Genomic DNA, 12,865 nt, shown 5'->3' on the forward strand with positions numbered 1-12,865 from the left:
GAGTCTCTTTCTTGGTTTGACTCTCTTTTTTTCCTTTGCTCATTTGTTTTGTTTCTTAAATTCCACATATGAGTGAAATCATATGGTATCTGTCTTTCTCTGACTGATTTCACTTAACATTATACCCTCTAGATCCATCCATGTCATTGCAAAAGGCAAGATTCATTCTTTTTATGGCTGAATAATAATCCATTGTATATAATTACCATATCTTCTTTATTCATTCATCTACCAATGGTGTTTTAGACCATATCAAATAATAATACCAATACAAGAACCCCACAATGTTAACAGACACTTAATGAGCAATCATTGTGTATCAGGCACTGTTTTCAGGACTTTCCATGGTCAGCAGCCTTGAATGTAGAACCCTGATCCTCCAGGCAAGGAAGGAACCTCTCATGACAGAAGGTAGACAGATTGGGAAGCTTCAACTCCAGGTTAAAGATGTAGAAACTGAGCCAGAGGCCATCCAGTCTATCTGGGAACCATGCCCACAATGGGTGGCTCAACCTTTCCCAGGCAGTCCTGGTCAGGTGGGGCTTGGTGTCCACACACCTGAAGGTTTGGGACTTGGAAGTCTAGCAATATCCATTGCCAGCCCCCAATAAATAATGAGGCAGGTTTTGTGAGGTCACCAGCCATATGTGGAAATTTAGGTAGCCCAGATTCTAGCCCTATCCAGGAACAAGTAACTTTACCCCCTGGGACTCAGTCTCCCCGTCCATAAGAAGAGCGCATAGACCAGATCAGGAATTGCATAGTAGTGGGCTATGGGACCCTAGAAGCCCGCAGGTGTGTTTTATTGAGGCTATAAGGCCTTGTTTTGTATTGATCTGGTTTTTCAGGGTGTTGTAATTTTGCATTTGTTTAAGAGAGTCAGCTCAGACACTGGGCCCACACCTCCTTATTGCCATAAGCCTGATTTATCCATGTATGTGCTCCCTGGCACATATCTCAGCAGGCTTTGAATTTGTGGATTTAGCATTAAGTTGTCTCTGAGACCCATGTCACTTGTGTTTACTTCCCCCTGGACTCCCCTGAGGAGATGCAAGACCCTAGGAGGGCAGAGGGGAGGAGGGAACTAGAGCGGTTTGCTGGTTCTGCATGTTCTTAGTGTCCTGGGATCATAGACACTTGGCTGGCCTTGCCCAGGACTGCCCACTGCACAGTGCCAGGGAGAGGGAGGCAGCGATGTGTTCTGATTGGGAAAATGGAGATGGGTGTGAGGTTCTGCTCTCATTATGACTGTGAGCAATGGTCGGCATGCCCACAATGAGAAGGAGACTTTCCCATATTCAGTGGAAATCATCATTGTTCACTTACTCATTTGTTCATTTATTCATCAGCAACCAGCAGAAGCTAGTGCCTATGCTTTTTGGCCGAGTCTACAGTTACAGTTACCACACTGGGCAAGTGGGAGCTACCTGTGGTCTTCAACCCCATTCTCCCGGGAGCAGATCAGCCTTGACTGTGCTGGTGTCAACCTTGACAGATCCAGTTCACTGCTCTTTTTTGCTGTCTGTGGTTGTCATAGTTATGAGGCTTCAGTGCCCCCCGATTCCCCCTGTTTGTGATGAAGGGGCTCAAACTTACTTCTGGGGCCAAGGAACATGTTGCCAATTGCATACATAGAATTCACCCTGGGATTGCAATACCAATGCCAGTTTGGCCCTGAAAGGTCCTGGAGAGTACCAAGGGCCCAAAGTCTTGAACGTGTATGAATGACCTTGACTTTCTTCCTTGTGGTCCCTCTTCACTTACTTATTCCATGCCCAGCTCTATGACTGACATAATCAGGGCTGGTATTATCCCTCAAACAATATGACATTTCAAAACACCCAGGCATCAGGTGGACCGAGATAATGTCAGGGAAGCTCAATAGGGTTCCTCTCAAGCCCTAATGAGAAACACAAAGGAGCAAATTATGGAGACTTTCTATAGAGCCTTCTGGTGAGTGCAGGAAGGGGGTGGGGAAAGAATACTATCAGTAATAAGAGCCTTTTTGAGAGGAACCAGTGTTATCCATCCGCTCTTGAATCCAGATTGAGTTTTGTAGGTGAGAGAACTCTCTTCTCTCTTGGTAGATTTCTCTGTGTGAGCTTAGGGAAAACATTTCAAGACGAAGAGAGAATTAGATCAGCAAATGACAATGTATGTGTACCCCTGGCAGAGAAGCCCATAAATGAATTTCGTGCCTTTGTTTTGGCTCTCAGCTAGAATACCCTGTTTAATGTTTTTAACAGCATTATTTAAGCTGTACCATTTTACAAGCTATTCTTAAGGTCAGAACTTTTTATAATTGTTTGTGTCCACAGAACTCCTCTAAGGTACAGTAGGATTAAAATTGTTTATAGGGGGTGCTGAGTCCTTAAAGATATAATGCACAAGCTGATTTTTTAAAAGACACTATGTATTTTCATATTATTGTGACATAAAATACTAGGAAGCTAAGGCTACTTGAGAAATTATTTTATTCTTTTCTTGCAGACCTTGTAGCATCAAGCATTATGCCTTATACATACATAGTAGGCACTCAGTGGATGTTAAGTTGTATTAAGTTTATCAAATATTTATTAACTCTTCTACATTTAATTATATAGTTTTGCTAGAGTAGGAATAGTACTCTAATAGCTTTATTCCAATTCCAGTTTTGCAAGGTAGACTTAATTTGCTTAATTTACCCCAAATAGCTCGAAAAATTATGAAATATTTTGTCATTAATGTAATCATCGTGAAATAGACCTAGGCTGAATGTTTCTCCTCTGCAGTGCAGCTCATATGTAGTTTAAAGTTAAATTGGCAGACTCCTTAAGCAGATTTTTACAATAACATTCTTTTTTTTTTTTTTTTTTTTTTACAATAACATTCTCCTTGGTTATCAGACGGCAGTAGTTCAGATCCTTTGGAGTCCCAGCCATCTTAGAGCTCAAGATAAGTTTGTGAGCATTGCGAAGCAAAAGAAAAAAAAGAAAGAGATTCACCATCTAGCCAGCTGCGTAAAGAAGAAATCCATTCCCACCTGTCTGCATTTGATTGAACCTCCATGAACCGCCAATGCCACGCACCCTGGAGGAACCAGATTAAAGACCTACAGGAGACATCATATAGATCTTCTTAGACAGGTGCTTTTCACACCTCTGCAGTTTATCTAAGGCTCACTTCACAAAGACTTGGAGGGAGCCCTGCCCTTCCTGAAGCACATGAAGTAAAATAAACCCAGAGCTAAAGGTAAGATGCTCAAGACTCAAACTCAGAATTGTGTGAATGACAGACAGAAGGGAGATAGGCAGCCTCCTTTTACTAAAACCCTCTATCTCTGACGTTTCCCATATTCAGTGGAAATCATCATTGTTCACTTATTTGTTCATTTATTCACTCAGCCCATTTGAATGGAGTGCCTACTGTGTGCAGGGTGCCATGCTGGGAGCATACACAATCTCTGGCAGGACTGTGGAAATGACTCTCTACCCTATAAGTTATGTCTGGCCCTATAGGTGTGATAACTGTGTGGATCCATCTCATTGCTTACACCCAATTATTTGGAAGGATAAGAGTCCTTAAATCTAGTCTGCCCAGTCATCTCAAATACTTTAGGTGAGGGTAGATGTGTAATCCAATAGATAAAATCTCACTTAGACCAAATATGTTTGTGATTCAAACTTCTAATAAAAATCTTAAAATTCCAGAAGTGAACTGTTACAGATCAGATTGTGTCCCCCAGAATTCATTTGTTGAAGCTCTAACCCCCAATATGACTATTTGGAGATTAGGCCTTTGGAAAGGCAATTAAAGTTAAATGAGGTTGTAAGGGTAGGACCCTAATCTGATAGAACTAGTGTTTTTATAAGAAGAGGAAGAGACACGGTAGATCTCTCTTTCCACATGTGCACAGGAGAGAGGCCATGTGGGGACACAGCAGGATAGTGACTGTCTACAAGCCAGGAGGGAAAGGTCTCAACAGAAACCAACCCTAATGGCACCTTATCTTAGATTCAGCTTCCGGAACTTCGAGAAAACAAATTTCTGTCATTTAAGCCTAGTTTGTAGTATTTTATTATGGCAGCTAGAGCAGACTGATACAGAAAGAGTGCAAAAATCCCCAAACTGTTTTCACAAGATTATGGCACATTGCCAAACACACAGAGCAGACAATAGGCATTTGCCAACTGAGTGGTAAAGAGATGACTCAGGGGACTCCTGGGCCATGAGGTCATGTGGCAGACTAGGAAATGGGCCCAGTTCCCAAGTAATGACCTCTCCTCTGTCTAGAACCTGCAGCTGCTCATCTAATTTAGGCCCTCTCTACTTTATGGGAAGGTTCCATAAAGGTTAGATGATGACCCTAAAACAGCTTAAACTTGAAAATAAAAATGAGAACACTTGATCTTTTCCTCTGCATGCTCTTCCCCAACATACTTCATTCTTCAGCTGAAGAGTAGAGGCAGAATGACAAGTCAGGGTCACCTGTACTTCTTGACCTGCTGTTCATGGCAACCCCCTCATAAAGAAGAAGATACATGGCTTGTTCTTTGGTGCCATGAGAGTTACAAATTACAATTCCTTTGGATATTGGGAGAAGGCCTGCACTGAGCAAAATTACAAAGGATTTGCTTATTTTCAGCGTCTCTTCTTCCTACCCCACATGTGCCAACTGCTTCCAGGTTGCCTGGATATCTCGCAGCACACTTGATCTGATGAAATAATCCTCAATAAAGTCTTAGACATTAACATTAAGTGACTAATACTGGCCACACCATAGGCTGGGTTTAACAGAGTTTATACACAGTTTACTTTCTGGGTTTCCTACCTGAAATGTGAGTAACTTCTAGCAGGTTAATAATGGCATTTAAGCTAGAGACATGGTCCCAATGGCCAGACTTTCTGAATAAGAAGCATACACAAAAAATGAGCAAAAGTTAAGGTGCTTTTTCCACCCAAGTGTTATTTCTATTAAAACAGAAGGTTTGGGGGCACCTAGGTGGCTTAGTTGGTTAAGCATCTGCCTTTGGCTCAGGTCATGATCCCGGGGTCCTGGGATCAAGCTCCAGGTCAGGCACTCTGCTTCAGCAGGGAGTCTGCTTCTCCCTCTGCCCTTTCCCCAGCTCATGCAAGCTCGCTCTCTCTCTCTCCCTCAAATAAATAAATAAATAAATAAATAATCTTTTAAAAACCCAGAAAGTTTTATTAAAATAGTCTATTAGCTAATAGGAATATTACTAATATTCACATGGTTTGTCTTTGGAAGGATGATCTATAACTCAGAGCATAATTTAAAAAAATACAAGTATTTTGCTCAGTGACTATTTACTATCTCCACCGTTTGGTTATATTGCAAATTTGAGGAGAATAGCACAAGCTAACTCAGCCATTTGGAGGATTGTAGGAGGAAACCTGAAATTTTCCATACTTCCTGAACGCCCTGAAGCCTGTTTTACTATAAATCTGTCTTATCCCACACTAACACTTTCATTTGTACTTTACATTCTACCTGTTATTCCAGGAGGCATCTTCCCTACTCTCAGCTAACTGAACTTCTGCTTTTTATAAAAATTTAAAATGTACTTTTAATTATTTTTAAATGCTAAAGGTCATTTTAAGCTAAAATGTCATATTTTAAAATATATTTAAACAGTGGCACCTGGCAGACTCAATTGGTACAGCATGTGACTCTTGATCTTAGGATTGTGAGTTTGAGCCCCACGTTAAGTGTAGAGATTAGTTTTTTTTAATCTTTAAAAATAATAAATAAAATAGGGGTGCCTGGGTGGCTCAGTCAGTTAAGCATTCAACTCTTGATTTCAGCTCGGGTCATGATCTTAGAGTCATGAGATCAAACCCCACATTGCACCAGCAGAGCCTGCTTAAGATTCTCTCTCTCTCTCTTTCTCTCTCTGTCCCTCCCCTCTTGCTCTCTCTTTCTCAAATAATTTTTAAAAATAAATTAAATTTAAATTTAAAAATTAAGGGCAGCCCAGGTGGCTCAGCGGTTTAGCACTGCCTTCAGCCCAGGGTGTGATCCTGGAGACCTGGGATCGAGTCCCAAGTCAGGGGAGCCTGCTTCTCCCTTTACCTGTGTCTCTGCCTCTCCCTCTCTGTGTGTCTCTCATGAATAAATAAATAAAATTTAAAAAAAAAGATTGCTTAAAAATTTTTTTAAATTAAATAAATAAAATAAAAATATATTTTAACAGATTTCCAATTAAAGTTGGCAGGGTAAAGGCCATTTTTACTCTACCCCCTTTACTTAAAACCCACCAAAATCAAGAACAGGGGCAGCCCCAGTGGCGCAGTGGTTTAGCACCGCCTGCAGCCTGGGGCATGATCCTGGAGACCTGGAATCGAGTCCCGCGTCGGGCTCCCTGCATGGAGCCCGCTTCTCCCTCTGCCTGTGTCTCTGTCTCTCTCTGTCTCTGTCTCTCTTTCTCTCTGTGTGTGTGTCTCTATGAATAAATAAAATTAAAAAAAAAACAAGAACAATAAAACATGAGGTAGAAGGGACATAATCTTTAATGAAGCAAAGCAGCAGCTACCACCCACCCCACAGACTTAGGAAGCATCCCCATGAAACACTGTGATATTAGGTTTAGATGCAGGACCCACCTTTGTAAGCAAGTTACAGATGTCCTCAAGGATACAGGTCACATGCTTGTTTAAAAAAAAATAGGTAGAAAGATGTCTTTAAAGATTTTTTAAAGATAAGGATAAAATTAGATTCCTCATACTTATTATCATATATAAGAATAAACTCCAACTGGGTTGGCTACCTAAAATGCTATCTGAACCTCAAGAAACAAGTGTTGGCAAGAAAGTAGAGAAAAAGGAACCTTTGCACACTGTTGGTGGGAATGCAAATGGTGCAGCAACTGTGGAAAACAATATGGAGGTTCCTCTAAAAATTAAAAATAGAACTACCATATGATAGTATGAAAAAATTCAGAAACACTAATTTGAAAAGATGTATGCACACTTTTGTTTATTGCCGCATTATTTACAATAGCCAAATTATGGAAACAGCCCAAGTATCCATCAATAGATGGATAAATAAAGAAGATGCAGTGCATATATATACAATGGAATATTACTCAGCCATAAAAAGAATGAAATCTTGCCATTTACAATGACATGGATAGAGCTAGAGAGTATAATGCCAAGTGAAATAAGTCAGTCAGACAAAGACAAATACCATGTGATTTCACTTACATGTGAAATTTAAGAAACAAAACAAATGAACAAATCAAAAAAGAGACAAGCCAAGAAACAGACTCTTAACTATAGAGAGCAAAGTGATGGTTACCAGAGGAAGGTGGATGGGGAGTGATAGATGAAATAAGTGAAGCGGATTAAGAGTACACTTACCATAATGAGCGCTGAGTAATGTATAAAACTGCTGAATCACTGTATTGCACACCCAAAACTAATGTAACACTATATGCTAACTACACTAAAATTAAATTTTTACTTTTTTTAAATTAAAAAGCTATATAAATCTAAATTTATCTAAATAAAACCCTACAAAGTACTAAAATAAAACATGGATAGTATCCAGTAAATTAGTGTTATAATAAATATATGGATTAAGCTAAAAAAATTTTTAAATAAAAAAAAAACACATGAATGGATTCCTCTTGAACCTGGATGCAGACAAAGGCTTTTAACTATGACTCAAAACCTAGATGCAATAGAAGAAAAATTAATAAATTTCATGAAAGAAGGCTTCCCTGCATATATAAAGTTAAAAGGCAACTAACAACCTTGGAAAATTATTTCAATATATTTCACAGATAATGAGTTAATATATCTAATAAAAAATAACTATTTATAATCAAAGGAAAGAACTTTAAAAACTATAAAAGATAAATGGACAAAAACATGAACCAACAATTCACAGAAAAAGACAAACATGGCCCTCATGGGTATAAAGATATGTTCAACCTCATTCATGATAAGAGAAATGCAAATTAAAACTACATTGAGATACCACTTTTCATCATTGGATTGACAGAAATTAAGAAGCCTAACAACACTCTGTGTTGGTATGACTGCAGGGAAATAGGCTCTTTTACAGATTCCTAATGGGAGTACAAATCCTCACAATCCTCATTAAGGGAATTTGTCTAGCTAACAACACTACATATGCTTTTACCTCTAGACCCAACAATTCCAATTCTGATAATTTTCCCTGAAAATACACTCCAACAATAGAAAATACTGGAAACAGGGGCACCTTGGTGGCTCAGTAGTTGAGCATCTGCCTTTGGCTCAGGTTGTGATCCCGGGGCCCTGGAATTGAGTCTTGCATCAGGCGTCCCACAGGGAGCCTGCTTCTCGCTCTGCCTATGTCTCTACCTCTCTCTGTGTCTGTCATGAATAAATAAAATCTTTAAAAAAAAAAAAAAAGAAAATACTGAAAACAACCTAATTGTACACATGGCAGAGTGATAGAATAAAGTATGGTGTATCCACACAGTGGAGTACTATGCAGCTATAAAAATGAAGATCTCTATGAACTGATTGAGAGTAATTTCTAGGATGTATTGTTAAGCTTAAAAAAAAGTAAAGCATAAAAAATTGTCCACAGTATGCCATCTTTTGTGTAAAGAAGAGAGTAAATTAGAAAATATGTATCTATCTGCTCATTTGACCAAAGAGAAATACAGGAAAGATAAACTAGAGACTAGTGAGCCTGGTTACCTACAGGGTACTATTGGGAATGGAGAGACAAGGGTAGAGGGAATGAGAAGAAGAATGACACTTTATTGAATAGAAATTTTGTTGAGTCGTGTCTTTGGAATCACCTTAATACTTCACACAGAAAGAAAGAGTTTAAGAAGGAAGGGAGGAAAGGAGGAAGGAAGTGAAGAAGGAAGGAAGGAAATCAGCAGAGATGGGGGAGGAATTCTAAAATTTAATACAAACAAAAACAAGCAGAACCATAATTCAAGTGAGTAACATGACCACACTGAAATGGAGGGAAAAGAACTAACCCAATTAACTTTTGAACACAGTATTTGGACTAAATATCCTTGGACTAAAAAACAAAAAACTCTAAATAAATATTGAACTCCAATTAGTAGGCTTCATTTTCTCAGAGGCATGAGCTAGAAATTCTGAAATTACTTTCTGAATATTCTAAGATTGAACTAATAAGTACATCTATTGTGGATAATGGATATCAGGTTTGTCAATGTCAGAAAAAGGAGTTACAAAAAATATGGAAAGAGATAAGGATGGAATGAACTCTATGGTATTATGTTGAAATTGGAGGTATGAATGTAAACTTGTGAGTTTTAGTCTAGTTGGATATAGACATGGATATAGATTGTGAGGGTATGTATATGTATGCATGCATGTATGTATGTACATATGATGATTCAAATATCTAAAATCACAGTTCTGTTTGCTGAGAGAAGTACTAACACCCCACCGGCAATGAACACACCTAGGGCCCAAATCTTGGTTTCTAAATACTATTCTCCACCAATGAACCAGGGCTCTTTGGAAAAATAGTTGGCCCCAGGCTAGAAAGGAAAAATGCAAGATAAGCCTAGACTGTCATGTGCGAAGAGGGAAAGAAAGCAATAGTAAAAAAATGCTCAAGGAATTATCAACATATGTCAAAAGGACACAGTAGCCAGCTTGAAACCATACCTGGTGGCAAAGTAGAGGACAAGTTAAGCATTAAAATAAATGATAATGGCAAAGGATTATAACCTATTGAATCCATGAATCCACATTGATATAAATAAATAATAGGGGGAGGAAAAGTTCTCTTGTTTTATATATTTGATTTTGTTATGTTTATGTGTTGATTTTTCAGTAGCTTTATGGAGACATAATACACCTACTAGACAATTCACTTATTTAAAGTATACGGTTTAGTGGCTATAGTATATTCATAGAGTCATGCAGCCATCACCACCTCTAATTTGAGAACATATTATCACCCTAAAAAGAAACCCTCTCCCCATTAGCAGTCAGCCTTCACTCCTCCTCACCCTTCACTTCTCACCACACTGCTTAGCCCCAGGCAACCACTACTCTACTCTCTCTTTTTGTAGATTTTTCTGCTCTGAATATGTCATGTGAATGGATTCATATAATATGCAGTCATTTGTCACTGACTTCTCTCACTTTATGTTTTCAACGTTGATCCATGTTGTAGCATGCGTCATTACATTACCCTTTTTTATTGCCAAATAATATTCCATTATATGGATGTACAATATTTTGTTTATCCATTCATCACTTGATGGGCATATGAACTGTTTCCACTATTTAGCTATTATGAATAAATATGCCATGAACTATGTGTCCAAATTTTTATGTGTACTAACTCACGGCAATTCATGTAAAAATATTTTTGTGGATATGTGTTTTCATTTCTCTTGGGTAGATTCCTCCAGCAGTGATTTTGCTGGCATATGGTAACTGTGTTTAACATTTTGAGGAACGACCAAACTGTTTTCCACAGCAGCTTCACTACTTTTACATTTCGCATTTTACATTCCCACTAGCAATGTAGGAGTGTTCCAGCTTCTCCTTATCCTGTTATAATCTGTCTTTCTGGTGACAGCTGTCCTGCTGAGTGTGAAATGGTATCTCATTGTAATTTTCAATTATATTTTACTAATGACTAATGATGCTGAGCATCTTTTCATATACTTATTGTCCATTTGTATGTCTTCTTTGGAAAAATTCCTATCCAGATCCTTTTTCATTTTTTATTGGGTTATTGATCTTTTTTATTATTGAGTTGTAGAGGTTCTTCATGTATTCTGTATATAAGCCACTTACCAGGTATATGATTTGAAAATATTTTCTCCCATTCTGTGGATGAGTGGTCTTTTCACTTTCTTGAGGGCATCATTTGCAGCACAAATGTTTTTAATTTTGATGAAGTCTAGTTATCCATATTTTCTTTCATCATTTGTATTTTTGGTGTCATACCTAAGAAACCATTGCCTAACCCAAGGTCATGAAGATTTACTCTTATGTTTCCTTCTAATAGTTTTATTTTTAACTCTAACATTTAGGTCTTTGATCCGTTTTTATTTTTTTTTTTTTTGAGGATGGTATGATATAGGGATCCAACTTCATGCTTTTGCTTATGGATATCCAGTTGTTCCAGCACCATTTTTGAAAAGATTATTCTTGCCCCACTGAATTGTCTTAGCACTCTTGTGGAAAATCAAGTGACCATGAATTTAAAAGTTTATATCTGGACTTTCAATTCTGCACTATTGATCTGTATATTTATCCTTTTGCCAGTACCACATTGTCTTGATTAATGTAGCTTTGAAGTAAGTTTTAAAATTAAAAAAGTGTTAGTTACCCAACTTTGTTCTTCTTTTCCAAGATTTTTTTGACTGCCCTGGGACCCTGAGAAAGTTCAGTTTTGAAGTCAGCTTAATTCTTGTTAATTTCTGCCACACACACACACACACACACACACACACGCCAGCTGGGAGTCACATAGAGATTGTGTTGAATCTTTTGATCAAATTGGGGAAATATTACCATCTTAACAATACTAAGTTTTCTGATTTATGAACATCTTTTTATTTATTTAGACAACCTTTCATTTCAGAAACCTTTTTTTTAAACTATAGTAGTATGTCAACTTATAATTGCAGAAGAAATGATGATATTAAAAGATCGTCATGTGGCAGTCATCCTAGTAATGATTGATTTGGATAAGAATCATCAATGAATTCTAAAACTAGTGGGTTAAAGTTTGAGAGGTAAAAATAAATAAATAAATAAATAAATAAATAAATAAATAAATAAGTAAGTAAGTTTGAGAGGTAATAAGGTATTTACATAATCTCAAAGTGAGGAGTCAAAAGATATTTATTAATTAAGGGGAGAATGAAATAGTACCTTAATGGGAAAAATGATGTAGGCACCACCCTAACCTTACTCTCCAAATCCTCAGGCCAGAATCCTCTGATAGAAAGACTGTTGTTAACTCCATTCTACAGATGAGGCAACTAAGGCCTATAGAGACAGAATAACTTAGCACAAGGTCATGCAGCTAATAATTGGGGAAGTTTTTCTGATTCCAAAGCCTGTGTTCTTAATTGCAATGTTATACTGAACATTTTATTTCTGCCAACTAGTCTATTGTGTCAATAATTGATTTAAGTGGAGAAATGTCAGTATTGTTCTGAATGAAAGTCATTTATGCATCAATAAAAGTAACAAATAATGGCTCTTTATGCAAATGTCCTCCTTGGACTGTTAGCCAGGAAAGAGTATCTCTCTTGAGAACATTTGTCTGCGTTGTTTTATCAGACAATGAGGATTATACAACTCATTTCTCTTTTTTCTTCTCTGCCAGGGGACTTAAGCTAAAATAAATGCTCAAGTGAAGTAACCTATTTGGGTGCTTGGAAAAGTCTATTTCTAATTTGAGGGAGCTGTATTATTCTCATTAGTTGTCCTCTTTATGCTGTGTTTAATTTTGTAAGCAACCTCAAATCCTATTTAGAAGTCAATAGGACATAAATAACAAATTAGTTAATGTGAATATGCTAAACACTGTTGAATTGTACACTTTAATAGGTGGATTGTCTGGTCTGTATAACTCAACAAAGCTGTTTTAAAAATGAGTAAATTCATTAACAAAGTTTACAGATACAAAGAAAGGTCAGGAGAGGGGTCATGAAGCTGTCAAAGAAGATCCTGTACTGGGAGAGGAGTCACACAGCTCTGGAAATCAGGGAGGTTTTAATGATGAGAAATGCAGGGTTAGGTTGTTGCAAACAGGGGCATTCAGCTCCTGGATGAGTCTGAAGACTGACCACTGTGTACCATGGACTTGACATCTTTCCAATTGTCTGGCCTATGGGCTCAGTTCTTG

General features: G+C 37.8%; 1 long non-coding RNA gene across 4 annotated transcripts in view; it reads left to right on the forward strand.

Annotated features, from left to right (window-relative positions):
• The window catches only part of LOC112646303 (uncharacterized), a 37,130-nt gene extending 24,751 nt beyond the window's left edge, over positions 1–12,379 (forward strand). For all 4 annotated transcript variants that reach the window (XR_003127550.3, XR_003127553.3, XR_003127551.3 and 1 more), the window contains one exon: positions 2,886–12,379. This is a non-coding gene — a long non-coding RNA (uncharacterized LOC112646303). The remainder of the gene's footprint in view (positions 1–2,885) is intronic.
• Positions 12,380–12,865: the final 486 nt, after the last annotated feature.

The sequence above is a fragment of the Canis lupus genome, chromosome 6, assembly GCF_003254725.2.
Source record: "Canis lupus dingo isolate Sandy chromosome 6, ASM325472v2, whole genome shotgun sequence".
Classification (NCBI taxonomy): domain Eukaryota; kingdom Metazoa; phylum Chordata; class Mammalia; order Carnivora; family Canidae; genus Canis; species Canis lupus.